General features: G+C 47.3%; 1 protein-coding gene across 1 annotated transcript in view; it reads left to right on the forward strand.

The window, feature by feature from the left end:
• The first annotated feature begins 9214 nt into the window (after nt 1-9214).
• LOC144805160 (uncharacterized) overlaps nt 9215-24731 on the forward strand; it is a 68734-nt gene continuing 53217 nt past the window's right edge. The window contains exon 1 of the mRNA XM_078671947.1: nt 9215-9352. The gene's annotated coding sequence lies outside the window, so the exon portion shown is untranslated. The remainder of the gene's footprint in view (nt 9353-24731) is intronic.

Raw genomic sequence — 24731 nt, forward strand, 5'->3', positions numbered from 1 at the left:
GGTGAAAATCATACGAACCCTGAGGATAATGAACTCCTCTCTACTCTTGACATGATTAAACTCACCCAAAGAGTTACAGGCCCAACTCATCCAGCTGGCCACTTGCTAGACCTAATCTTTTCTAATATTGATCATCTAACCTGTAACCTCCCAGACTCTCACTTGGACCGATCATTCTATCCAACAGCCATGCTCTAAGAGCTCAGACTTAAGTGCAGGGAAAAAACAAGTGGCGCAAGACCTTGGCGAAATCTTTCTGTAGAAGCCTTTAATGAGGATTTTCACCTGGAATCACCAAAGAAGGATAAGGATGCTCCTACGATGTTGGAAGAATTTAATACCGCCTTTGTGACAGTTTTGGATTCCCCCCAATGTCCACCATCAGCCCCCTGGTGCACTTTGGAGCTAAAGATTGAAAAATCCAAATGCAAGAGATTGGAGAGACTTTGGCGAGTTAGTAAAGACCCACAAAACAAACTACGGTCTAAACAATTCTTGTCTAGCTGTAATCTGAATTTAAAATCAGCCAGACGTCTATTTATTATTAACCAAATTGAACGTGCCAGTAACGTCCCACTTACTCCGATTCTGTAACTTTCCCATTGTGTTTACACTGTTACATGAATTGGTTGTCTGAACTTGCCGTGCTAATATGCTATTGATGCAAGGGACAATTGGCTCCGCTGTTCTTTTTGCCTGATATTCTTTACCCTCCTTTTTATGCTCTCTTCCTACCTTTGAATTCTTTTTGAGTGTACTTTCGGATAGGTACAGGCTTGTACCCTATCAACTGTCACATTAGACCTCCTTGATGGTCTTTTAAATTTGTTTATATTTGAAATAAAATTTCAGACCCGGCTGGGTACTGAAAAACTTGTCAATATAGTACTAATTGGAGTCTATATTTGCATTTGTCTTTGTGAAAACTTAATCCTATGGACCACTGTTTTTCATAATAAGTAACGTCCCAAAGGCCATTTTTAATATAGTAAAAGACTTCGTATCTCTTCATGTCTGCAGACAATTGCCTATGGAAACCCAAGATTTTGTAATTCGTTAGCAATCTATTTTCAAAAAAAGATAATTGATATTTATGCCAACTTTTCATCGATCACCTCTCAAGACCTTGAAGCCTCTACTAGAACAGAGGGCTTAGAAAAAATGGCAGCTAGCACCTTAGATTGTTTCGAGTTAACCACGCTTGAGGAAGTTTCCAATGCTCTCTCCTTCTCAAAATCTGGCTCACCCCACGATCTTTGTCCTCCAAAGACAATGGCCCTTTTAGCCACTCGTTGCGTGCCAGCAATTCTAAATATCAATAATTATTCAATACAATCAGGTACCATTCCAATAACATGGAAGGGAGCATTCGTACGTCCAATATTGAAGAAACCAACTGCGGATCCCCAGGAACTCAGCAACTACCACCCTATTTCTTTACTACCCTTATTGGGCAAGCTGCTGGAAAGTATAATTAACAAGCAACTAAGTCTATGCCTGGAGTCCAACGAAATTCTGTATCAATCACAATCCGGGTTTCAACCGGGCTTCAGTACCGAGACTGCCATGCTCGCTGTAACTGACTCGCTCAGACAGAAAATAGACATTGGAGGATCGGTAGTACTGATCCTTCTAGATCTCTCCGCGGCTTTTAATACCATCTCACATTTATGCTCGCGGAGAGACTAGCTTCCAGTGACATTCAAGGGACAGCCTTGAAGTGGTTGCAGAACTTTGTCAGACAGAACGCAAACTGTTAGAAAAATTTGTAGAACAGCTAGGTTTTGAGATAATTTCATATGCTAATGATACTCAGCTTATATTTACTATTCGCCCAAAGATAGAAGCAGAGAAATTGCGGTTCGCCAGCAGAATGCTTGTAATCTCTAGCTGAATGACACAGAGCTGCCTCCAGTTGAATCCTGGAAAAACCGAGGTCATGCTAACGGGGAAAGACTCAGCTCGCTGGTCTGATGAATGGTGGCCCTCACAATTGGGACTAGCTCCTGTTCCTAAACAATGTGTTAAAAATCTAGGCCTAAAATTAGATCAGTCATTAACCATGAAAGACCACATTGCTGCCACTAATAGCTCCTGCTACTATAGTATGCGTTTACTCTGCAAAATTCTTCCCTACTTGCCCACTAATCACCGCAGAACCCTAGTTCAATCCATGGTCATCAGCCAATTAGACTATGGTAATGCTCTGTTGGCGGAAGTGGGAGAGACCCTGCTTACTAAATTACAAGTGATTCAGAACACGGCGGCCAGATTGTTACTGAACCGCTTTGCTGGCTCCCCTTCTGCTCCCTTGCTGAGAGAGCTGCATTGGTTACTTGTAAGGAAGAGATCCTTTTTCAAAATCTGTTGTCTCACCTACAATGCGCTGAATGGAAGAGGCCCTTACTATCTACAAAAGAAACTCACCTTTCATACACCGAACAGAAATCTCAGATCCAGTACTCGAGGCTTTCTACAGGTTCCTCGTATACGTTTGAGTCAGACTGGTGGAAAAGCTTTTTCGTATCTGGCCCCAAGATACTGGAATAAACTACTGCTGTCCCTAAACAAAATTTCCATATACAGCACCTTTAGGAAACAACTAAAAGCATTCCTGTTCTAACTCTTTTCTGACTTTAAGTCCTCGGGCCAAATTTCTAGGCGTGCGCTGAGATGCCCCCGGGTGAGTAATGCGCTATAGAAATTAACTTAACATAACAACATACATAACATGCCTTAATGTAGCTAAACCAGAACCCCTAAATGTGCGCTGCCAGCTTTGCTCAGTTTGACTTCTAATTATTATAGCAGCGCTCCAGCACTTGACAGCTCAGGAAGCTATAAAAATGTGTGTCTTTGCATTTCAGCAAGGTGATGCGGACCACCACATTGAAATGTGTTACTCTAACCCCTGATGCGTGGTACTTGGCAGGCCTGCTCCCCTCAACGCAGGCACCCTTGCAGTATGGTGCAAGGCTGCCTGTATTGGCGATAGGCAGCTAAATTCAGCACCAGCGCAGGGAGAAATGCAAGGCTGCACCGTATTCTTGTAAATACGGTGTAGTCCTGCATTTCAGAAGTGGAGAGCGTGGCGTTAAGCCAAGGAGGCCAACGCGGTGCTCCACCACTTCCTTGTAAATATGCCCCTTAATGACAGCAGCCTGGCCTATTTTATCAAGAGACAGAAACTCCTCTCATTTCAGAAGATGCACGGCCTTGATGTAGCATTGCTCCAGGACACACACCTGTCACCTAGTGAACATGATAAACTCAGAAGGGATTGGATGAGTACGGTACTACTTGTCAGCAGGATCCAGACTACCCTTACACAGCCATCTACTCCTTTGGAACAGGGGCAGAGTGGGTTGGACATCTGTTTTCACAAATCCCTGGAGGTTTGCACACTGCAGACATGGCGGGACGACCCTGTGCAGATATATTTTTGCCAAGGTTCAGATTCTCAATGCGTCTTTGTGTGTTGGCTTTATCTATGCCCCGGCGGTTGACCAAACTCCTGCTCTCCTTTGGACAGCCAGGGTATTCATGAGGGGGGTGCTGGAATATGGCACCTTGACAAGTCCAGAAACCAAACGACCAGGCAGCCCCGAGACCGGTTCATCCTCTCTGACATTATTGATGATCATGCCTTGATGGATCCATGGTGATTGACGCACCTAAGGGACGCGGACTATACTTTCACCTCCTGCGTCCATTGTAAACGTTTACGCCTTGATCCTCCCAAACAGTACCTCTGATCATGATCTTCTGCAACTCGATCATAATCTTCGACTGTTAAAAACCCCTCAGGCCCGTTGGCGTATGTATACAGCACGGTATAAAGCCCCTGAAAACAAACACAGACGGTTCCAATATCTGAGCCAGTAATTGGAGGAGAACATTGGGTCCATCTCCTCTGCACAGGTGCTGTGAGAGGGCAGGAAGGCAGATGAACGATTTGGCTGCCTATAAGTGCCACTGTGAGGCATAACAGTGTTGGTTGACTGACCTTGAGTTTCACCTGGCTCAGACGTATAACGCATTGCTGACCCCTGCTCTTCTCAAGGAGCTGCTTGGGGGCAAGTATGATCTGAAATCCCATTACACAGTGGAGGGCCAGAGGGATACGCTCTGTTGACGATATAGTAGGGGACGTTGAGTTGGCCCCCTTTGCTACTCTCATACGTGATTATGGGCTGCCACAATCGCATCACTGACAGTATCAACAGCCTATGCATAGCCTGCGACACATGCTGGGTGCTCCCCCTTATGATCTTGAGACTGCCCCAATGTTGAGTTATACTCTGATGTGGAAAGGTTTAAAGGATACTATGGGCCCGATTCTGATACGGTGTGGAATGCTTCCCGACCAAATGGTTTTGGGAATGGTTTCCAGCTAAATCGGATCGGGAGAGTCCAACCAACCGATTATGATGCGTCGGGATGCTTCCAGATATGATTTGGTTGGACTCCCATTGACGTCAATGGGAGCCTATGTTCCTAACCTCATCTTAATCGGGCCCGAGGTGGGAATGCTTTCCTAATCGCATCGTAATAGGGCCCTCAATTGGTAACACACGTTCCCGATCCGATTTAGACATAGCAAATGCCGTTAGGAGGCCTTCCTAACCACATCAGAATCAGCCCCTAAGGAGGGATTGTATGTTACAGCTGCGGACAGCCTTTTTTAAAGCACTGCTGCCTACAATCTATGCTGTTTGCTGGAGCAGAGGCTGGGCCTCTCACTCTCTGAGCAGAACTCCCATGACCTTTGGAAAGATCATGGCAGTATACCTCAGGAGGTCAGGTTGAAATCAGTTATTTCAAGTTCCTACACCACTGGCACTGGACGCCGGAGTGGATCTATAAAGCACATATGGCAGACGATTCCAAGTGCTGGAGGTGCTGATGGTGTAGCTCACTCACCTGTGACATTTTGCATTTCCTGTGGACTGTACAGTACTTTGTGCTACTGGGCTCCGTTTGGGATACCTTGATGACCAACCAAGGGGTGGCACAGCAATTCATGGCCCCTCAGACCTTGCTTCACAAAATGTCAATATTCCAGGATTTAACACCCCATGGTAAGAGTAAGCTGGCTACGGCCTTCGTAGTGGGAGTTGGTTTTTTGGGGGGCGACCATGGGGCCTGGCACCCTGACTTTTCTCTCCTGTTTCCATGTCCCTTCCCCTCCTGTTCCCCCTCGTCCTCCTTCCCTGATCTTCTGCGGGATCTTCTAGGACACATCACCTCTATATGGAGATGTTATTTAATTTATCGTTTTTCCTGTTATCAATGTCGTCTCAACAGTTCTAGTTTACACAGTATCTTGGAATCTGCTGAATTGATAAACTTCAATCCCTGTTATATGCTCATTGTGTATGAAAAGTCAATAACAAAATTAGATATTTAAAAAAGACACAGGTAGTGGTGTCACTTAACATTTGACTTTGACAATTCCAAAGGAAGAGACATTACTGCTATGTCCGCCGACTCATAGCTCTATTGGACGGGGCTCAAGCCACGAGATCTCCCCTTGGCGCAATCCTGTTGGACGCCGAGAAGGCGTTTGACAGGGTTGCGTGGGGATTTCTGTGGAGAGTTATGCGCTGGAAGGGTTTCTCCCATAGCTTCATCTTTGCGCTGCAGTCGCTGTACATTTTCCCACAAGCCACCCTCTCTATCTCAGGTTTCCAAACAAGGCTGTTTGACATCAATAGGGGCACCCGTCAGGGTTGTCCCTGTTCGCCCCTTTTATTTGCCCTTTATATTGACCTGTTTATTAGCAAATTGGAGCCCTCTCCCGAAATTATTCCGGTAAGGGTGAACCTGGTCGAATTGAAAGTTCTGGCATATGCAGATGATTTAATTGTCTTAACCAGCAATGTTTCATCGGCATTTCCAGAAATCAAGAGACAGGCTGAATCTTTTGGTCGTATATCAGGGTACAAACTCAATGTTCAGAAAACACAGGTGATTCAGTCTCCTACCATGGGTCCTTCTGAAGCACCAATTGTCCAAGTTGCAACTTACCTGGGGGTTAAAATAACGGCTGCAGTAGAGCAGATACCGGAGATGAAAATTTTACCGACAATAGGGACTGTTAATTCCACCCTCCGTAGGTTCGATAACTTGCATTTATCTTTATTCGGCAGGAGGAATGTGCTGAAGATGTTGATCCTACCAAAGTTCTTGTATATATTCAGGACCATTCCGCTGGAATTTGCCCAGTCCAGCCTCAATAGCGCAGAAAGATGCTGCAATAGGTTCTTATGGGGTTACCGTCGAAAGGTCGCTAAATGGATGTGTTTGCCACTGGAAAGGGGCGGGTGGGCAGTTCCTAATCTTTTGTTATATAACTGGGCGGCATTCTTGCAACATCTTGCTCAGCCTTTATTCGGCCTGCGCTCCCCACTCTCACCAGCACTTAGTCCCTCCATATTTGAAATCAGGTTGGGAGAGGAGGCTAAAGGGATTCTTTCCTCAGTTTTAGAGCCCAGTTATTATAAAAAGACCAAGTTTAAGGTAGCAAAGGCAATCTTTTCAGTTTGGAAGAAGGTGCGACGAAAATGGTCGATCCCTAAAATAAATATTTTCACACCTCTTGCTGCTGCCAGGCTGTTACCCTCTATTTTCCAGGATTCAGTTGTAATAAGATGGAGATCTCATGGTATTATTACGCTGGGCGATTTAGTATATGATAGCAATATGGCTTCTTTTTCTTCTTTACAAGAAATGTTTTTGTTTAGGTACGCATGATTTTAAAATTGTTTTACAATTGCGCAGCTATATAGGTACTCTCCTGCAGAATTCCCCAACCGCACTGGGCAATCAGCCACTCATGAATATGATCCTGAGGAAGGTTAAAATTGGGACCCTGTATCAAAGTTTGTTGTTGGGTCTCCCTTATGACTTTCACATCCAGAACTCGAAGTTGGATTTGAAATTCGAGACAGTTGGCACGGATGTAGGTCAGGCTCTGGAGCTCTCACACTCAGCTTTAGTTTCAGGAAGCCTCCGCTCCCAAAGCTACATGGCATTACTTGACATACTATACTCTCAATAAAATATCAAAATGGAGTGGCAGTGGCGTTCAGTGCTGTCCAAGGTATGCAATGCATGCTGTGAACGATATACATATGTTTTTTTCATGTGTTAAGTTAATCAAATTCTTACAGGATGTTCAGCTGTTTATCAATAATTCTTTAAAAATCCCGGTTGTGCTTGCAGCGGAGCTGGTGATAATGGGTTCTGAAACGCACAGTGCTAGATCAAACTGTGAATCTGCCTTTCTGTCCATTGCAATGACACTACTCCGGCTGTGCATAACCTCAGAATGGTTAAATCCAGTCTCCCCTACCTTTCAAAATTGGAGAGCATTCATAATCTGGAGTCAGCTGTGTTTTTGAGAAGCGGCAGGAGGAGAAGGGAGAGGGGTGTAAAAATATGGCCACCATTAAGGCATTGGTTGATCAATTAGTTTCTTTTTTTTATATATGTTTTTATTATATTTGTCATTTTGCTTTGTAAAATAAGATATGATTTAGGATAATTGTATTAGTTTGCCAGCTGTTATTCCTGGTGTTTTGCTCTCCCTGTATAGCTTTTGTAAATTGGATCTAATTTGTGAATGTTTTCAAGCTTTATAATAAAAAATATTTTTTTTTAAAAAAGGAAGAGACATTACTGAATTTATAGACATGATCAGAACAAATGTAAAGTGATAAAATTAACAACCAAGTCTCACTAAAATTGACATTTAATTTAACATTCCACTGAACTGTGTGCAATACTCATGGTGAAATATAAGAAAAGTTTTGCCACTAAAATGTGGGACAGAGGGTCTGCTCTGTGCCGAATAGTCACGTGTGAAGTTCTAGTTAATCCCCATATTTTGGAAGAATGGGCCACGTTTGAGTGACACTTCAGACCGACCTCCAAATGTGTGAGTGAGGTTTGAGGGCTTTGATGTATACACGTCCAAACTACTGTCGCTGTTGAGGCATTCAAGACTGTTTGCATGACAATGCTACAAAGAGTTGACGCACTCACTAATCAATGGTGTATTGATGACGAGTGTACTGTGATATAGGGGCCTATGTGAAGGAGTAGAATATTTTCGAGTAGTGAAATGCCCCTCCCCTGTCCCTCAGACCAGTAACACCCACTCATTTTCATGATACAATGCAAAGTGTGTGAGAAATTTCTGGTTCATACTTGATATCTCTATCTTAGGAATTAGTTGTTTCAAAGATAAATGGCTTTATTTTTTGTCAGTGAATCTTTGTTGAGAGAGGATGCTGGTTACTGTAAACAAAACAACAAAGCCTGGAAGAGACCGCTTTCTTAATATTTTAGGAGACAGTTGTGCTCTTAAACCAGAAACTCAAAACCTAATTAGAACCTACAATTCAGTCTTGTTCGAGGATATAAAACCGTATCAAATATAAGGAATAAGCCACAGACATAGGAAAATTAGAAATAAGCTGTTCCTTCAATTTTCGCTTTGACACATGACCTATGCCTCATTGTCACTGATATGGTGTATAAAACTCCATGGTATTTACCTCTGTTTACTTTGCTATCTAGCACGTTGTGGATTTGAAAAACTGCAAATAAATTATTTAATAGAATAAATAAGCTGCCCAGTTTAATTGCAAAACTGACCGAAATACTCATATATTCATTAAAATACCGATATATTCATTGAAATACAGATATATTCATTGAAATACAGATATATTCATTAAAATACCGATATATTCATTGAAATACAGATATATTCATTGAAATTCAGATATATTCATTGAAATACAGACTGCCACTTCCAGTTGTCACCTTTCTGTAAATACTCTCAAGTCCTTTACGTCAGTGTTTGGAAGATGCTCGTCTGAAGTGAAGCTATAAATACTTTTTTACAGCAGCAAAGTGTGTGGCCCTGTACTTGAACTGTCTGACCCTTAAAAACATTCACGTCTGTGACATCTGAAATCCCAGGTCTTTACGGGTATAAGTGCTTGTTTGTGTGAAATGTATTCACTCCTGGAGCCTGGAAGCGGCGGTTCCGTCAGCGGCCACCAGAGGGCGCTCCTCGCCTGCTGATGAAACCCACTGAGCACACATTGGATGAAAGGGAGAAGGGTTTCCTTTTCCGGGTCAGCAGCGGCAGAGACAGCACTAGTAGCGGTGGTGACATCACTTCCGGCCTCTCCTGGTGTGTCCAACCTGCTGCAGAGGAGGAAGGAGCCCTGTCTGGTGGGCAGATACCTCCATCTTCAGACCCTCACATACCCCCCCCTCAGACCCCAGATCTGCCCCCAGGAGGAGGAGAGAGCCTGGACAGGTTTCTGCTCAGGTAGGAGAGCTGCTAACTCACTTGGTTGCAATTTTATTAATCACTGGATCATCAGATTCCCCCCCTCCCCCCATTAATGGTGTCTTCAGGAGAACTGCTGAGGCTGAGTGGGGAGGGGAGGAGGTGAGGCCTGTCCAGGGGCGCAGAGGAGGAGAGGCCTATCCAGGAGTGTGGAGGAGGAGAGGCCTCCCCAGGGGTACAGAGGAGGTGAGGCCTGTCCAGGGGTGCAGAGGAGGTGAGGCCTGACCAGGGGTACAGAGGAGGCGAGGCCTGTCCAGGGGTGCAGAGGAGGTGAGGCCTGTCCAGAGGAGCAGAGGCAGTGAGGCCTGTCCAGGGGTGCTGAGGAGGAGAGGCCTGCCCAGGGGTACAGAGGAGGTGAGGCCTGTCCAGGGGTGCAGAGGAGGTGAGGCCTGTCCAGGGGAGTGGAGGAGGTGAGGCCTTTCCAGGGGTACAGAGGAGTTGAGGCCTGTCCAGGGGTGCAGAGGAGCTGAGGCCTGTCCAGAGGGCAGAGGAGGTGAGGCCTGTCCAGGGGTGCAGAGGAGGAGAGGCCTGTCAAGGGGTGCAGAGGAGGTGAGGCCCCTCCAGGGGTGTAGAGGAGGAGAGGCCTGTCCAGGGGTGCAGAGGAGGAGAGGCCTGTCAAGGGGTGCAGAGGAGGTGAGGCCCCTCCAGGGGTGTAGAGGAGGTGAGGCCTGTCCAGGGGTGCAGAGGAGGAGAGGCCTGTCCAGGGGTGCAGAGGAGGAGAGGCCTGTCAAGGGGTGCAGAGGAGGTGAGGCCCCTCCAGGGGTGTAGAGGAGGTGAGGCCTGTCCAGGGGTGCAGAAGAGGGGAGGCCTGTCCAGAGGAGTGCAGAGGACGTGAGGCCTGTCCAGGGGAGTGGAGGAGGTGAGGCCTGTCCAGGGGGTGCAGAGGACGTGAGGCCTGTCCAGGGGTGCAGAGGAGGCGAGGCCTGTCCAGGGGTGCAGAGGAGGAGAGGCCTGTCCAGGGGTGCAGAGGAGGAAAGGCCTGTCCAAGGGCAGAGGAGGAGAGGCCTGTCCGGGGTGCAGAGGAGGTGAGGCCTGTCCAGTGGTGCAGAGGAGGCGAGGCCAGTCCAGGGGTGCAGAGGAGGTAAGGCCTGTCCAGGGGCGCAGAGGACGTGAGGCCTGTCCAGGGTTGCAGAGGAGGCGAGGCCTGTCCAGGGGTGCAGAGGAGGAGAGGCCTGTCCAGGGGTGCAGAGGAGGAAAGGCCTGTCCAAGGGCAGAGGAGGAGAGGCCTGTCCGGGGTGCAGAGGAGGTGAGGCCTGTCCAGGTGCAGAGGAGGTGAGGCCTATCCAGGGGAGTAGTGTCTCTCTTCGGGGGACTGTGCATAGCACCGCGAGGCTCAGGGCGGAGTGAGAAGCGCTGTATGGGGTGGAATGAAGTCTGGGCTCCTCTGTCCTTAATGAGAATCCTTCACCGAGAGCTCCTTGGGAGAATGCCCGAGAGGCCTGTCCAGGGGTGCAGAGGAGGTGAGGCCTGTCCAGGGGGCAGAGGAGGAAAGGCCTGTCCAGGGGGTGCAGAGCAGGAAAGGCCTGTCCAGAGGAGTGCAGAGGAGGTGAGGCCAGTCGAAGGTTGCAGAAGAGATGAGGCCTGTCCTGGGGGTACAGAGGAGGTGAGGCCTGTCCAGGGGTGTAGAGGAGGTGAGGCCTGTCCAAGGGTGCTGAGGAGGAGAGGCCTGTCCAGGGGTGCAGAGGAGGAGAGGCCTGTCCAGGAGTGCGGAGGAGGAGAGGCCTGTTCGGAGGTAAAGAAGAGGTGAGGCCTGTCCATGGGGTGCAGAGGAGGTGAGGCCTGTCCAGGAGTGCGGAGGAGGAGAGGCCTGTTCAAAGGGATAGAAGAGGTGAGGCCTGTCCAGGGGTGCAGAGGAGGAGATGCCTGTCCAGGTGCAGAGGAGGTGAGGCCTATCCAGGGGAGCAGTGTCTCTCTTCGGGGGACTGTGCATAGCGCCGCGAGGCTCAGGGCGGAGTGAGAAGCGCTGTATGGGGTGGAATGAAGTCTGGGCTCCTCTGTCCTTAATGAGAATCCTTCACCGAGAGCTCCTGGGAGAAGCACCGAGAGTAAGTAAAGTAACCAAGACTACAACCCCCAGAATGCAATTACGTATTACATGAAAGTACAGGCATGAATATTCGGGGGATCACTCTACGGAAATATTTGGTACCTCCCGGGGCATCGTGGCAGATAAGAGTAGAACAGTTCATGTGCAAGGACGCTCATTATCAGCCTCTCTCTGCAGATTGTGAGTCCAGTGAGATCTGTGATAATATGAATCTCTCTCAAGGAGATTTCACACAGTTTTATCTATTTCAGGGAGAAATACAATGAAAAACAGGGGGCGCAAGTCCAGAGCCCCAGTCTCTGGTATCCTTGGATCTCTGGACTGACCCTTCCCTGGTCCTGCAAGAGAGGACAAACCATGTGTTTAGTCTGGCCTCTCCAAGGGAGCGAGAGCTGGCTCAGTATCCTGGTCCAGCAGGTCCCGTTTCCCATCCTGGTCCTCACAAGGCCCCGGCTCACGTCCTGGCCCTCACAAGGCCCTGGCTCACGTCCTGGTCTTCACAAGGCCCCCGGCTCACGTCCTGGTCTTCACAAGGCCCCCGGCTCACATTCTGGTTCACACAAGGCCCTGGCTCATGTCCTGATCCTCACAAGGCCCCGGCTCACGTCCTGGTCCTCACAAGGCCCTGCCTCACGTCCTGGTCCTCACAAGGCCATGGCTCACGTCCTGGTCCTCACAAGGCCCTGGCTCACGTCCTGGTCCTCATAAGGCCCTGGTTCACGTCCTGGTCCTCACAAGGTCCCGGGCCACGTCCTGGTCCACCAGACCCCAGCTCAGGTCCTGGTCTACCAGGCCCACGCTCACGTCCTGGTCCTCACAAGGTCCACAAAGCCCACGCTCACGTCCTGGTCCTCACAAGGCCCCAGCTCATATCCTGGTCCACCAGGCCTCGGCTCACGTCCTGGTCCTCACAAGGCCCTGGCTCACATCCCGGTCCACCAGGCTCCAGCTCACGTCCTGGTCCTCACAAGGCCCTGGCTTGCGCCCTGGTCCCCACAAGGCCCTGGGTCATGTCGTGGTCCACCAGATCCTGGCTCATGTCCCGGTCTACCAGGCCCATGCTTACGTCCTGGTCCTCACAAGGCCCGGCTCGCGTCCTGGTCCACCAGGCTCCAGCTCACATCCTGTTCCAACAGGCCCCGGCTCATGTCCTGGTCCACACAAGGCCCTGGCTCATGACCTGGTCCTCACAAGGCCCCGTATCACATCCTGGTCCTCACAAGGCCCTGGCTCACGTCCTGGTCCTCACAACGCACCAGCTCACGTCCTGATCCTCACAAGGTCCCAGCTCACATCCTGGTCCTCACAAGGCCCCAGCTCACTTCCTGGTCCTCACAAGGCCCCAGCTCACGTCCTGATCCTCACAAGGCCCCAGCTCACGTCCTGGTCTTCACAAGGCACCGGCTCACATCCTGGTCCGCCAGGCCCCGGCTCACATCCTGGTCCTCACAAGGCCCTGGCTCTAGTCCTGGTCTTCACAAGGCAATGGCTCACGTCCTGGTCCTCACAAGGCCCTGGCTCACGTCCTTGTCCTCACAATGCCCTGGCTCACGTCATGGTCCTCACAAGGCCCTGGCTCACGTCCTGGTCCTCACTAGGCCTCAGCTCATGTCCTGGTCTTCACAAGGCCCTGGTTCACGTCCTGGTCCTCACTAGACTCCGGCTCACGTCCTGGTCCTCACTAGGCTCCGGTTCACGTGCTGGTCCATACCAGGCTCAGACTCACGTCCTGGTTCTCACAAGGCCCTGGCTCACGTCCTGGTCCTCACAAGGCCCTGGCTCAAGTCCTGGTCCTCACAAGGCAATGGCTCACGTCCTGGTCCTCACAAGGCCCTGGCTCACGTCCTGGTCCACCAGACCCCTGAACACATCCTCATCCTCACAAGGCCCTGGATTACTTCCTGGTCCTCCCAAGGCCCCGGCTCATGTCCTGGTCCTCCCATGGCACTGGCTCACATCCTGGTCCTCACAAGGCCTTGGCTCACGTCCTGGTCCTCACAAGGCCCCGCCTCACGTCCTGGTCCACCAAGCCCCTGCTCACGTGCTGGTCCATACCAGGCCAAGGCTCACGTCCTGATCCTCACAAGGTCCTGGCTCACGTCCTGTCCACCAGGCCCTGGCACATATCCTCATCCTCACAAGGCCCAGGCTCATTTTCTGGTCCTTACAAGGCCCCAGCCCACGTCCTGGTTCTCACAAGGCCCCGGGTCACATCTTGGTCTTTACCAGGCCCTGATCACATCGGCATGGGCGTAAAATCCGTTCCGTTCGCGGATTTTCGGTAAATTCGCAATCCGCGAACTCTCGCGAACTTATCCGAAAATTCGTAAATCCGTGCGAAGCGGATTTTTTGCTTGGTCGCACTTGCCAACTAGAATACTATACAATTTTGCGGGAGTAAACACTTGTGAACACGTAGATGCGGCGGGCAGCGACAATCTCGCAATTGCGAGATTGCAAAATTTGCAATTTCGCACAAGAAATCCACCAGCAGGCAGCATAAACCTTGAAAATTATGAATTTTTATCAGAATAACTCCTCAGGTTGACATTTGCCTGCACTGTTTTTTGCAAGGAGTCCATTTTGGGGGGGGGGGGGTTGGGAGGAAGGAAGTGCCCCACAGTCTCCAACTTCCTGATCCTGTCCAGCAGGCTCCTCCCAGTGCTTTCTTCATGTGCTGGTCACTTTGATTTGGATCTTGACTTGGAAGGATTACTTTTTGTGGATGCTGCTGGATATTTGGATTTTTGCAAAACTGAAAGCACTCAGCAGGTGCAAAAGTTCAATCTTATCATTAGTAACCATTCCCTGTAGTGCCTGGAAGGATTACTTTTTGTGGATGCTGCTGAATATTTGGATTTTTGCAAAACTGAAAGCACTCAGCAGGTGCAAAAGTTAAATCTTATCATTAGTAACCATTCCCTGTAGTGCTTCCTGAGGGGCCCCTTCAGAGTTCAGTTGCCTACTTGCAACTATTCTCTGACCCTGCTCTGACCCTCACAGCAGGCTCAGAGAATAGCTACAAGTATACAACAAAGGTCCTGTTAAAAAAAATTACACTGCAACAGAAAGCAATTACAGATAAGGAAGCAGGTGCCAGGCAGCCTGAAAGTTCAAATTCAGTGACACATTAATCAGCCCCTAATTCATTCATGTCAGTTGAGGCAGGGCAGGTGTGCTTTTTCCCCCCATAATCTACAGTGATGAACTAGAGGGTGGCATGGGTGAGCCAGAGAATGGCATGGGTGAGCCAGAGGGTGGCAGTGGTGAAACAGAGGGTGGCAGTGGTGAAACAGAGGGTGCTGTGATGAACCAGACGTAGAAACAACATGGTCGCGACCGTTGCTACCCAACAAGTACGTTTGCGTTTGCGAACTGGTAAAAAACCCTTGCGAAATGGCAGAAACACTTGCGAACACAAAAAAAAAGGAATCTGCAAAATTTGCGAGAGTTCGCGGATTTTGCGGATTGCGAATCCGTAAATACGCAATTTCGCGGATTGCCAATTCGCAAAATCCGCCCATGCTTAATCCTCACTAGACTCTGTCTCACATCCAGGTCCTCACCAGACTCCGGCTCACATCCTTGTACTCACTAGACTCCGGCTCACGTCCAGGTCCCTACCAGGCTCCGACACATTTCCTGGTCCTCACAAGGCCCTGGCTCACGTCCTGGTCCTCAACAGGCCCTGATCACATCCTCTTCCTTACTAGACTCCAGCTCACGTCCAGGTCCTCACCAGGCCAAGCCTGAGAGGGAGCTCAACTGGTTTTTGACCCACAATGCCACCTCAAACAGGAAGCAGACATATGCAAATCAGCTTTAGACCTCTTCCAATAGGGCAGTCCAGCCTGAAGAGCCAATCCAGATCCTTTCTGAACCAGAACACAATCAACCCAAGACCGGTTTCAGCCTATCTGGGCCTTGACTGTAGGGTGCAGCTTCATTCCAGTGGTGCAGCGAGCATGGGACCTACATCTGGGCTCTGACTGTAGGGTGTGACTTGATTCCAGCGGTGCAGCGAGCACAGGACCCACACATGGGCACACCTGGCGTATTTATGAATAAGCAAATTGATGGGAGGGATGTTTGAGTTCGTCCCAGGCTCTGGTAATTACTCTGGGACACATCCAAGCCCAACCTTCTTGTTCTTTCCCTCCGTTGCACACCAGCCTGCAGCAAATCAGAGTGTTTTAGACAACATTACTTCCAGATGTCTGCTCCAGTAGGCACAGCAGTTCTAACTCAAAGGATGTGCCTGTCTCTCTGCTCCTGATGTTCACCAAACTAACTGAGGCCACGGTGAACAAGCAGCTCACCAAATACCTTGAGTCCCACCAACTTCTGCACAAAGTCCATCCAGGGCTCCAAAAGAGCTAAAGCCACCTGGGATATTAGAGACATTATGTATGGGGGTGGGGAGGTAGGGCTCTGATCTGATTAGATCTATCAGAAGCCTTTGATACCATCTCCCACTCCACTTTACTAAAGAGATTGGAGATGGTGGGTCTAAGGGGAAAGTGCCTGCTTGGTTTTTATCCTTTTTGAAAGATCCGACCCAAGCGGTGGCACCAGCTAACTTCAGATTAACCCCTAAGACAATTCCCATCCCCCCGGCTGGTTTTGAGCCACAATCTTTTCAATCTTTAGATGGCCCACTTGGCCAGCCTGATCGAGTCATTCGATATCACCTCTACTCGATGATACACAGATCATTAGATTAGAAGAAAATACAGCTGATTGAGTCATTCGATAATCGATATCACCTCTACTCGATGATACACAAATCATTAGATTAGAAGAATATACGCCTGATCGAGCCATTCGATATCATCTCTAATCAAATGTACACAAATCATTGGATTAGAATTAAATACAGATAAAATACCCAGTAATTTCAGGAGATGCCGCCTGGAAGTCACTGATTGGATGAGCTCAAACTGCCTGGCGCTAAACAGTGAAAAAAACAGAAATAGTGATATTTGGGACCGGAGCCTCATGGCACAAGGGCGGCGGCCGGTGTCGTTGGGAGATCTGTCCATCCCATTCCATCAGGTCAGCAAACTGGGAGTTTGGGTGGACTTGCATCTGTCCCTAAAAGGATACATCAAAATCACCTGCTCTACAGGCTTCTGACTGCTGAAAGTTATTAGAAAAATACTTCAATTCATCCCTGCTTCATCTAGGAAGGACCTTCTATCGAGAAGGAATTTCTGCATCTCTTTATACGTAGGCATATCTAAATATCGCCTTCATAGATTGCTGCTGCTACAAATACAGCAGCTGTGCTGGTTCTGAGGTTAAAAAAATCAACGTCGCTCTCCAACAAACTGGTCAAATTGCACTGACTTCCTGTCCTGAAAAGTTGTCAATTTAAAGCACTTTGGGGCATATGTATCAAGCCCTTTTCCCGTTTGCAAACAGGCCGATTCTCAGAACTGGAAAAGGCCTTTTGGGATGTATCATCCAAAAAGGGCATCGCAAATTAGAGAATCGCAAAATTTTCAATTATCTATTTTGCGATTGCATTTAAGGAATCGCAAATTGCGATCCATTAAATGCAATGTATGAAGCATGGAAAAAGTGCAATTTGGCCTTAAGAAATCGCAAATTACCACCAACTTCAAGTTGGTGGTAATTTGCGATTTCTTTGAAAAATGCACTTTTTTGCATTTTTCAAAGTGCCATGTGTATTACATACATATTTCAGGGGTGCAACAGGGTGTCCTTTTGACACCCTGGCACCCTTGAAATTGCATTCTCAATTTGCGATTCTCTAATTGCGAATCGCAAATTGAGAATGTCTTCCCATTCATTCCTATGGGCCTTCTAGCCCATAGGAATGAATGGGAAGGCATTTCTCAGTCGTGAATTCGCAATTAAGGAATGTTAAGGAACCGCAATTATTATTGCGATTCCTACATACTTAGCATTTTGCGATTCCTTAATAGCAATTCGCTAAAAATCACTATTAAGGAATCGCAAAAGGGCTTGTTCATACATATGCCCCTAAATGTCATAATGCTCTACAATCAGGGGGCTCGTTCTTATTTGTTCTTTCTTTTTTGCCTGACATCAGCTGGCCGAGTGGTGAGATCCTACTGTGCTTTGCTGCATAAAGTCTCTAAGTTTATAAAAATCAGAATAGATGGCTGCTCTCTGCCTGTGGTGACTGCAGGTACCTGGAATGGAATGCCCTCCCACCTGCCCCGTGCGCCCAAGAAAACATGAGTTCTTTCAGGAAACAAATCAAAACCTTTCTGTTCGTGTTCAGGGGCTGTGGGATTTTGATACTTATGCGCTCATACTAGGGCCAGGACACTTCTTTCCCGAACTAGCTGTGCAGCGCTATATAAATTGTCTCTCACATCCCATCATAAGCCATCGATCTCTGGGCCACAGATTGTTGCCGTTATAGACGCCCTAGGAGGAGGAAAGGCTTCGGGATCTGAAGGTTTGGTGTAGAGTTTTACAAACAAATACCAGCCGCATACCTGCTGGAGGTGTATGCCGAGGCATTGAAGGGCGGTGTGTCGCTGGCGTCTATAAGTGATGCAGTCATATCAGTGCCCCCTAAGCCTGGAAAAGACCCTTTAAGTGATTATCTTATTGCCCTCTGCCACTGGGTAACAATGACAATAAATTTCTGCCTGAGGTGATGCGACTCGGCTATCCCTCCTACTAGAGAAAACAGTCTCCCCTGTACAGTCGGGATTTGTCCGATGTAGATCTACAGCGGTTCATCTACAGACCTTATTCGCAGTGCTGCATCGGGTAAACCCAGACATGAAGTCAGCTGATGCCGATAAGGTGTTTTACTCCCTGGAGTAGCCTTTTATGATCGAGACGTTTAGGCGGCTTGCTATGTCAGGGAGTTTGAGATCACGTATGAAGCGACTAGACACACAGCCTATGGCCTGCGTTTACGTAAATGGGCTCAACTCAGACGCCATTCAGATCGCCTGGGGCACTGGACTTGGTGTTATAATTTCTGATGTCTTTGTCTCAAACTGGAGGGTCGCTAATTTGAATCCTGGTTGGTGCACAAGGGCATAGTGACTTGTATATTTACAGTGCTATGACGTCCCTGCCCGTGACAGACAGCACTTTGAATATGAAAGCCAATAGTTTAAAGAAAGAATTAAACAAAATATACAATACGCTACACAAATTATAGGATGAGCTGTACAGAGTATAAGATCAGTCGAGCATAATTTGCAAAAAGAGAGAACGTGTAAATGCTTACTGTGCTATCAGATGTTACATTTTTAGTAACCGCAATCCTACTGTAGCTAGTGTTAACCTTTTTTTAAGGTTTCCATGAAAATACTGCATTAAAGACGTACTGGTAACACCCTCACAGGAATCTTAAAAATAATAACTTTTTGTTATTGTGATTCTTCAGGTTTGTCGCGCCCTCGGGTGGTCTGCTCCATTGCCAGCAATCATTTAGTGCAGCTCGGTGATGCCAGCACAACTGGAACAGCCTGGAGGGCGCACACAGCTCAGCTATACAAGTCCTTATTGTTTGGTGCTAGGTGGCAGGAGCTGCCAGGCAGTAAGGATCCTGTAGTGAGTGTCCACATGCCAGTCTGTCAATCGTGTTCGCAACCCAACCATTTCAGCATACTACGATTCTTTGCCGCCACCACACAAGCAAACTGACCCAAGGGATACAAATTAACCATGGCGGCTCTGGGCCATTGCTTACATTTATGGCCCCACCCAGGTCTTTGGCCCTCTGGACAGCTATCTAAACAGAGGACATGCCCTTGTGAGAAGCTAGTAACCCCTGTAGTGCTCCATTTTACGCAACTAACTCTCACCCCAATGGCCTCCTCAAATGGTGCGATGTTTGTGTGAAATACGTTCCGCAAATTACTGAAGCGTGCATAAAGCACAAGCCCGAAACCCATCAACCTATATCTTCCAGGATCAACACCTAACGAAAAGAACAAACGCAGAACTCAAATGTTTTGATAGACCAATGTCATAGTCACAGTTTGATGCGCTGTAGTCGTGCACCGTATTAGCAGGTCTTTTGTGATTAGACGCTCCTACCTGGAGACGGTTGTTATGTGGTCACTATTAATAAGGGTTTATTGTCCTATCAGTTGTCGCTTTATCCCCTTCTTGTAAAATATGCAAACCAAACTTGAAATAAGTACATTTTGTTGTGAGAATAGCTATTGTTGCTGCTGATTTCTTTTAATGCAGCACAGCAATGTCTCTATTCTAAATCGAACCTTGATTATTCGAATAGTATTGATTTAATTCCAGAGTTTTTTTTTGCAACATTAAGAGTTGAATCGTTTTATCCTGTTAGAGTCCTGTCCTTCGTCATTGTTTTCTAGAAAGCAGCCTTTAGAGATGCTGATATTGAGTGCGGAGACCTGCAGTTGAATAGCTTTGAACGAGTGAATGAAATCCATGCTGGTGGTTTGTGCTTGGAACATGCCTTTGCTGTTTATTTCTTCCATCCAGCCTCCTTCGAGGTACATACATTGTCAGATCAGTGAACAGAGGCACAGAAAGAGTAGGATTCACCTAGTACTAAACAGTTTAAGTCTGATGAACGCAGAACTACCTTTTCCAAAGGTTATTACTTGGCCACGTTACATTCTGGTGAATAGTCCATGAGAGTGGGCGCTGTGTACCCCTCCCCCCCACCAGAGGCAATGTCTATGTGGTAATCAAACTCTCGTGTCATCGGTAGGCTAAGGGTAAGATTTATTCACCACTCACCCAACTGCACCAGGAACGTAACTGCTGGGAACACTCCTGGCAACGCATCAACAACACTCCTGACAACGCATCAACAACAACATTCCAGGAGCCGCTGGAAGGAATCTTTAGTTAAAGACGCATCACCACAGTCTGGGCCCATTTTTAAAAGCACAGTTTTACTTACAACTTTAGGATGGTAGTAAATACCCCGATCTTGGACATAAATGGGGGGGGGAGGCATAAATTTACTTAGTGATTCCTGAAGCTCAATATTTTACAAATTGGTAAGTCAGGGTTAAACACAGAGTCTCCTGGTCGCACAGTTTCCTAGTGCAGTAAACCACACGTGGGGTGGTGGAGATCGTGAGGGAGAGGCCGAGGGACTACAATCCCAGGATAAGGACCTATATAGTGGCCCTGTCGAGAAGTAACATTTGGTGTTTATTTCCAGCATCTTTAGGTAAAGTGGTAAAGCCGGGATTAGATGTTATGTCTCCCCTCGGCCCCTCCTAGGATGTTTGGTCTGTGTGTAAAGGCGCTTTTGTGTACTGCGTACGTGTGAGGTGCAGAGCCCATTTCAGGTGTCTCCCTTGTATCTAAGTAACCTCTAAAGTTGTGTGCTGTTCCATAACGTTAGTGATACTCTGCATTCTCTCCTCTCACTGCATGTCCCGCCGCTGCTTTTTAGAGTCACTCCTCGTATTGAAATTCTTTGTAAAGCAGATGACCCTTGTAGGAAAATGTATAATATCTCTGACACCCCTTGGTACGTAATATCCCGTACCTGGCCCAAAAAAACAAACAACTGACTCTGCATGATTTACTGTATGGTAATACTTCCTTAAAATATTACTCATTTTGCCCATGCTTCAGTCCATATGAAGCTAGTCTTTGCCCTCCCACCCCCTTGTCCACACAGTACACTAGATCCCGCCAGCTATTACATGCTCACCTGCATCAGATTCTCCTTGTGCCTGGCCTGTGTTATTGCATTGTTTGCATCAGATTCTCCTCGTGCCTGGCCTGTGTCATTCCATAGTTTGCGTCAGATTCTTCTAGTGCCTGGCCTGTGTTATTGCATAGTTTGCGTCAGATTCTCCTAGTGCCTGGCCCGTGTTATTGCATTGTTTACATCAGATTCTCCTCGTGCCTGGCCTGTATTATTGCATTGTTTGCATCAGATTCACATAGTGCCTGGGCTGTGTTATTGCATTGTCTGCGTCAGATTCTTCCAGTGCCTGGCCCGTGTTAATGCATTGTTTGCATCAGATTCTCCTCGAGCCTTGCCTGTGTTATTGCATTGTTTACATCAGATTCTCCCAACGCCTGGCCTGTGTGATTGCATTACTTGCATCAGATTCTTCCAGTGCCTGGCCAGTGTTATTGCATTGTTTGCATCCGATTCTTCCAGTGCCTGGCCTGTGTTATTGCATAGTTTACATCAGATTCTCCTCGTGCCTGGCCTGTGTTATTGCATTGTTTGCATCAGATTCACATAGTGCCTGGCCTGTGTTATTGCATTGTTTGCATCCGATTCTTCCAGTGCCTGGCCTGTGTTATTGCATTGTTTACATCAGATTCTCCTCGTGCCTGGCCTGTATTATTGCATTGTTTGCTTCAGATTCTCCTCGTGCTTGGCCTGTATTATTGCATTGTTTGCTTCAGATTCTCCTGGTGCCTGGCCTGTGTTATTGCATTGTTTACATCAGATTCTCTTCGTGCCTGGCCTGTGTTATTGCATTGTTTGCTTCAGATTCTCCTCGTGCCCGGCCTGTGTTATTGCATTGTTTGCATCAGATTCTCATAGTGCCTGGCCTGTGTTATTGCATTGTTTGCATCAGATTCTCCTAGTGCCTGGCCTGTGTTAATGCATTGTTTGCATCAGATTCTCCTAGTGCCTGGCCTGTGTTAATGCATTGTTTGCATCAGATTCTCCTCGTGCCTGGCCTGTATTATTGCATTATTTGCTTCAGATTCTCCTCGTGCCTTGCCTGTGTTAATGCATTGTTTGCATCAAATTCTCCTCGTGCCCGGCCTGTGTTATTGCATTGTTTGCATCAAATTCTCCTCGTGCCTGGCTTGTGTTATTGCATTGTTTACATCAGATTCTCCTCGTGCCTGGCCTGTGTTATTACATTGTTTGCGTCAGAATCTCCTTGTGCCTGGCCTGTGTTAATGCATTGTTTGCATCAGATTCTTCCAGTGCCTGGCCTGTGTTAATGCATTGTTTGCATCAGATTCTTCCAGTGCATGGCCTGTGTTATTGCATTGTTTACATCAGATTTTCCTCGTGCATGTGACAGAGGGGAAACTGGAGGCCCTTCTGAGCCCCCTTTGAGGGTGTGGTCACGTTTACTGTGATCTGGAGTACCGTCTCAATAATGCACTGATAAAAGAGGAACAATGAAGTGAGATGACAATATTTCACGTTGGAGTGGCACTTTATTACACAAAAACATATGTATTTCAATAAAATGTATTACTAAAGAACACGCTTAAGAAAACCAGGCTTTACTCTGTCATGGGTACATGCTAGATGAAGATTGCTTGTAAAATGCTACGAGGCAAACAGAAGTGATTAATTATTAAAATGCGAGATTTGATTAACTTGAAACTTTAAGAAAACATTGAAAACCAGTTCAAGACAATATTTCGTTGTCACACAAGTCTCCTGGAGAGAATCATTTTAGCAAGTTTAAGCATTTCAGAAAGAACAAATACCAGAGGCTAAGATCCTTAAGAGGCATAATTGAATTTAGCTGAGTTATACAGAATACATTTTTATCAGGCCTAGTGCCTTAAAGCACCTAACTAGGAAGAGTAACCCTACAAGATCTAATGCTGCTAAGGTACCTTAAGAATATAAGGGATTGGGTGTGGATGGAAAAATCCTAGGTAAAGTAAAGAATTCTAAGAGAGATAGAGGTATTATCTTATCTGGGAATGCATCACCTGATAGAATAGGCTTGGCAGTCCCAAATCAGATAAACGGTCGACCGGAGAATCTCGCCAAAGTCAGCTGGAGAGTTCTGTCTTCTGATTGTGATGCTGAATCTTTTATACCTGAAATTGCAGAACTGACACTGTCCTGACGTATTTTCTGACACAGGTGGCTTGACCGCATTGTCCTAGGACAGTGGGGGCCGTCAGGTGTCCTAACGGTTGGTTGGGCATGCTTGACCGCAGAACATAAACTAAGAACATCTTGTCCTGTACAAATTTCTAAAAATGTATGTGAGAGCGGAACTTACGCCAGGTACTAGTATTGCAAGATGTTGCAGCTTATATTTCGGCAAGCTAAGTTTCAAAACAATATTTCAGTAAAAAGTCCCAAGATGTGCCAACTTGTACCAGTTGGGTTTGTGTACGTGTGTGGGCGTTGGTTTTGATGCTGTGGAAAATTACTGTACTTCGTGTTAGCCCAATTTACCACGTTGTTTTCAGTGAACCAGAAATGCATGTTTAACATTATTGTGGGCCTAGTGCATTTTGTTATCCTAAGGCATGTCTTTTTGGCCTTTGCCTTGGGTCTATAACCCCAGAATTCAGGGGATTTGTGGAATTTAATATGCTGCTCATACATAGCAAATGGTGAGGGTTTTAAAGCATTTTCCAGATTCTCCTGGGTGGGGCCATATAGCACTTTTATACTACCAAGGTAGATAATAGATGCTCTTTTTGGTGATCAGATGGTAGAGCGTGATTTTAACCCTTCATCATCTCCCCCCTCTTGTTCATTTATGAACACACTCTTAACTGAGTATCTCGGTGACCCTTTAGCCAGTGGGGGTACCCAGGGCATGTCGTTAACATAACACTTAAAGCTGCCTTGGAATTGCTCTTGTTTCTTGGCTCTTTTTCCATCTGGCCTAACAAGTATTTCGGCATATTCTGCACCTGATTCATTAAGCAGGCGTTCGTATTGGGCTGCTGCGGGGCTCTTGCTCAGGATGTCCCTACTTGGGGGAAGTGGGGGAGCTGTGGGTATGCTATAGTGAGTGCCAGGTGCTGCTAATTCGCTCATTTCTAATTGCATTCCAGTCCCATCCCCAGGAACCCGATCCATGTCTTCATACTTCGCTTCATGGTAGATCCCTGTGCTCGCATAATTCATCACTACAGCTTTGGTACTTAAGCTTTTAATACAGTGACTCACAATCTGAAAGGCGCAACACAGAATTATCATAATCCCAACTATGGGTATCATTAATTTAAAAATTGCTGTTAGCCATGAAGGCATCCAGTCAAAATCGAACCAGTCCGTTGGAATAATGTCCGCAGGGGCACCTCCTTCATCGGTCATTTCTTTTCCCAATTTTGTCAACTCCTCAATGGCCCTCGCTATTGATCCGTTATCCTCATCGTTTCCTGGTATGAAAGTGCAGCAGGATTTTCCGATTTGATGACACAACCCACCATCTTTGGCAGTCAGCATGTCGAGGAAGTAGCGATGTTCCAAAACCATTAGTCTTAAGGGGCGCAGTTGTTCCCTGATTGCATTTAGTCCGTCTCTGGTGCTGTTAATGGCTTTAATGACCTCATAGCGAGTTACTTCCAGCCAACGGGCATTTGCATTCGTTTGGA

Source organism: Lissotriton helveticus, chromosome 1_2 (genome assembly GCF_964261635.1).
Source record: "Lissotriton helveticus chromosome 1_2, aLisHel1.1, whole genome shotgun sequence".
Taxonomy (NCBI): domain Eukaryota; kingdom Metazoa; phylum Chordata; class Amphibia; order Caudata; family Salamandridae; genus Lissotriton; species Lissotriton helveticus.